The sequence below is a fragment of the Hipposideros armiger genome, unplaced genomic scaffold, assembly GCF_001890085.2.
Source record: "Hipposideros armiger isolate ML-2016 unplaced genomic scaffold, ASM189008v1 scaffold_182, whole genome shotgun sequence".
NCBI lineage: Eukaryota > Metazoa > Chordata > Mammalia > Chiroptera > Hipposideridae > Hipposideros > Hipposideros armiger.
The window spans coordinates 985,357-990,003 of record NW_017731532.1 but is presented as its reverse complement, the minus strand read 5'-3'; the positions used below and the strand labels follow the sequence as shown (position 1 = coordinate 990,003).

General features: G+C 38.6%; 1 pseudogene; it reads right to left on the bottom strand.

Annotated features, from left to right (window-relative positions):
- Nucleotides 1-3,026: 3,026 nt before the first annotated feature.
- Nucleotides 3,027-3,581, bottom strand: LOC109388139 (60S ribosomal protein L17 pseudogene; annotated as a pseudogene).
- Nucleotides 3,582-4,647: the final 1,066 nt, after the last annotated feature.

Below are 4,647 nucleotides of genomic sequence, written 5' to 3'. Positions count from 1 at the left end.
TCTCTCTCTCTCTCTCTCTCTCTCTCTATATATATATATATATATATATATATAGAGAGAGAGAGAGAGAGAGAGAGAGAGAGAGAGAGAGAGATCTCTTTCTCTCATGTTCTGATGCTTGCCAGGTCCCTCTGAAGACCACTACTGAAATTTTAAAATCATATATGTTAAAGCTATATAATTAAATATCTAGTCATATCCCTATATCTCTTTGAAAAATGTTTTATTTTAAATTATACTGGGAACACATAATTACAGGCTCACAGTTAAAAAAAAAGAAGAAAACAATACAGCAATACAGAGAATGAAAAATAACATTTTTATCACCTTCATTCGTATTTCATTCCCTTCTCCCAAATAAATCAGTATGCATAGTTGGGTGTATAGCTCTCTGGACTTTTTTCTATCATTTACATACAATTAATTTATACACACACACACACACACACACATATATATATATATATATATATGTATATATTTTATGCGACTGATTTTATCCTAAATATAATCTGAAATTTACTTTCTTTAGTATACCGGGGGTGTATTTGTTCTTGTATGTTCTCAGCCAAGTCCTTTAATCTCTTAAGCCTCAGTTTCCCCCTTCTCTAAGAAGGAGAGGCTTTCATTGGCACTGGCCCTTGAAAGCCAATTGTGTGTCCCTCTTCTCAACTCCTTGTTTAAATATCAGGTTAATAGCTTGAAGTTGGCCATGGTGGAATTATTTATACCATAGAAATTGCAACTACTACAAATCAGGGCTCCCCTAGCCTATCATGCTAACTCTGACTCCCTGATCTTCATGGGCATGACTAACCCTGACCCCTACCCTTCACTTCTGGTGTACCCTGTATCAATATTTCAATTCAAATTTGGTTCTTCCCTTCTACTGCATCTCTTCCCCCACACACACATGCCTGCCCTTATCTCCTCAGACACCTGGCTCCTTCCTTCACCCCTAAAGTGGAAGAATAGGAGAGCTGGAAACAGAAACCAGTAATTTAATACCAACCACAATCTATTGAATGTATTTTATGGCATACATTAAGCAAAAAATTATATTAATTCAATAGAAGGATTTATGGGGAAATCGGGTGCCTGGATTAGTATCTCATGCCAAATCACTATCCTTTCTAGTAAAGAAGCAATCAGGATGTGCATTGGTCTCCACAAGCAGTAGATTAAACTGGTGTATGTCATTCTGGAGGCCCATGTCTCATTCTGCAATGTAAGTCATATCCATATGAGCACCTTGGACCAATTCCTCCCCACGTGTTAAGCGTTTACCAACACAAAACTGCTTACATTGTAGGCTGCCATAAAGATTCAATTAAGTGACACATATACTGTGCCTTGCACACAGTAGGTATTCTGCAATATGTTAATTCTTTTCATTGTTTTGATGAGGAAACTATAGTCAAAAATGGTTTATTGACTTGCCCAAGGTGGCATTGCTGGTTTCTGACACAGCAGAGACCAGGACCTGAGGCCTCACAGGAAGAGGTAGTTCTATGAAACCAGTGTTTCTCCATGTATGGTCCAAGGAGTCCTGGATAAGTCTTCTCTTTTCCAGCTACATCTTTGTCTGAAGCTTGGTTTTCTTCATATACTTTACCCAAAACAACATAGCAGAACAGGTTAAATGCAGAAGCAGATCTGAGAATCCTTCTATATTCTATTAAGCCGGGCATTAAAGACATTTGCAAAAATGTGAAACAGTGACGTTATTTTTGTTTTGGAAAACAGGTATTTTTCATAAAAATATGTTATCTATGCTAACATATTTGTTAGCATTATTATTTTGAAAGAAATTTATAAACATATTTTTAAATGTCTCATTTTTCATTTCTAGCATGATCTATATTTCTTCATAGTATAGTATCTAGAACTATGACCCATGTAAATAAAAGCTCTTACATTTTTAAATTTTAAGAGTGTAAAAGAGTTCTGAAAGCAAAAAATTGAGAACAACTCTATGAAAACATCTTCTTCCCACAACACATTATGATGCTTCTGCGTGTCAAATAAGTAGAAGGGATTACAACTGTGAAAAATCTTTAAACTCTTGAATAAGTTAGAATGTGCTAGAATATAATATTTTGTGGGGNGTAAGAAATAATTCAGATAGGTCCCACGTACCTCTTGCTCAGGATACCAGGGAACATCTTGCAAAATGATAGTCCACTATCACACCAAGTTTAATTACTGGCCAGCACCAATGATCCCCCTGGCTCCCTATTTTGCCTTCTCTGACCCCAACCAGCAAGGGTATCGGGGTGCCTCGTTACAGCCTCATGAGGGTGGCAGTCTTGAGTCTCACTTGGCTTTTGTTGCTGTGGGTGTGGGTGGTCCACAGTTCTTTCTTTGGTGTTTGGCTATAGTAGAGCAGTTGTTGTCTAAAAGTTTTGTCTTTCCTGGCTGCCCCTTTCCTTGTCCTTTGGCTAGACTAGAAAGCAGGCTTTTGTTGGAGCTTTTTTCATCTGTGCCCATTGGTGTTTCTGAGTTCCTGTCTTCCTCTGTTCCAAGTCTTGGATAAATGAGCATAAAGAAACCTGAGGCACTCACCACCACGTCAGTCTTCAGATCCTGATATCCCCATTAAGTCTTCCTCTTCTCTTTGCTTTTCAGGGTCTTCTTATGTCTCCTTTATATATAATGTCTGGGTCTTTTAATTATATTTAGTGGGAGGAATAGGGAAAAGCACCTCTATCTTCCAAGGAGTGAATGAATTCCGTTTTATTTGGGGTTTTCCACATATAGGCAGAATTGAGGAACAGAATATTTAGAAAGCTCTGAAAAGCTCTGAAAAGCAGAGAAAGCTACTTCCCTTTACAGTTTCCAGTCCTACACTCATGCCTTTCTTAATACCTAGATACATAGTTTCCTTGTATAATATTATATTTGCACATTTTTTTTTAGCTATTTCTTATAAGCTCAGTTCTACTGTGAAGTCTTTGGCAAAGACCACAACTTATACTTTTTTTTTTCCTGCTTTTACTTTTATTGGCATTTATTTGATGCTGAATTTACTCTTGGGCCATAAGTTTTTGTTTCTTCAGTTTCTTCTGGTAGATCTTTTTCTTCTGTGCAACCTCCTCATCTGGTTTAGGATCAATTTATTCTTTTTCAGTTAGGATCATGTCAGTGTGGCAGGGAGGGCTTGTATGTGGGTTAATCCACCCGTGAGCTCTGTAAGTTCCGTGCTGCATCTTGAGAGCTTTGTTCACCGGGGTGTGCTCAGTGACTAGAGCATCTACATCTAAACCCTTAAGTTCAGCATTGCTCTCTGCATTTTTAAGCATGTGCAGCAAAAATTCTGCACTATTTTTGGGCCACCGACCCTGCATCCAACCCCACTGTTTGGCCTGGGCACACCTCCCAGCTCCACCATTGTAATGACAGAATGGCACACATTGCTTTTGTAATGTGATATCCTTTAGATACTTGGTGGCTTTTCAGATATGCATACCCTTGATGGCCTGGGCAGTTTCACGAGTGTTCTTAAAATGAACACAAAGATTTGAACCTCTCGATTTACATGATTTTGTGGGGTTCTCTGGGTCAAGCAAATAGCAAACCATTTTCAGAGGTCATCTCAGGTCGCTTACAGGAAGAGTATACTCTGTGGCTAACCACAAGGAAGGTGTCTAATAATTGTTAATTGAATACATAAAAAAAAAAAAACTACCACAGACCCAGCAATTCAGGAGTCTTAGAGAGAATGCAAGGAGAAAAAATCACCATGTCCTCAAGGGCCTTAAAGTCTAGAACAGAATAAATTAAGCCTGGCATCCATTTTACGCCAAGTCCACCAACTCGATTTTGTATGACAAAATGAAAAGTTTGCTCACTCTGTGGGATGTGGAACCCAACCCTTAATCATAGCATGTGGTATTCTCGACTATTTCATGAGTCAACTGATGCTTGAAGACAATGAAGACGGGCCGATCCTATAGGTTCATTTGTTCACACATTTCTTTTTATATTTTTCTCTGGAAAAGGCTCTGATACTCTATGATATCTGAAATAGGCAAGTCTTACAAAGCTTTTACCACACAGTGAGGCATGTAGGCTAACGCATATCTTAGCCCCATAGAGGACTTCTGCCTGGGCCTGAGGAAGACCAGGGCAGATGAAGCTATTTGCAAGCCTTGTATTTGTATCTTATTTTGCAGACTGAATTCTATCAAGCAGTGGCTGACAGCTTCAACAAGCTGTCAGCAGTGGATAGAGATGGTCATAGGTCTGTGAAAGCGCCATTACTCTTAAAATAACACAGCAGTGACTACGGCCTTCAAACTTTCTTTCTGAATACCAAAACCCCATGGATAATAACCATTTTCTGTCTCTGAGTTTTTAAGACTGAAATGTCTCATCCGCTATGGGCTTTAACATGAATGGATAGAAGGATGATATCACCTTTGCCTCTAGACTGCTGATAATCCCGGGACTGGGGCCATATTCTTCTAACTCTGGCCCCTCTTTGACTTTTCTATAAATTGTTTAACTTCTTTGTACCTTCTCATTGGGATAGCATAAAGATTACCCCCTCACTTGAATGTTGCAAGTGAGACATATATATTTTTTTGATGTGAGGTACACTCACAAGAAAAAGTACTGTCCTTGGGTTTCTAAACTATAAAGTTT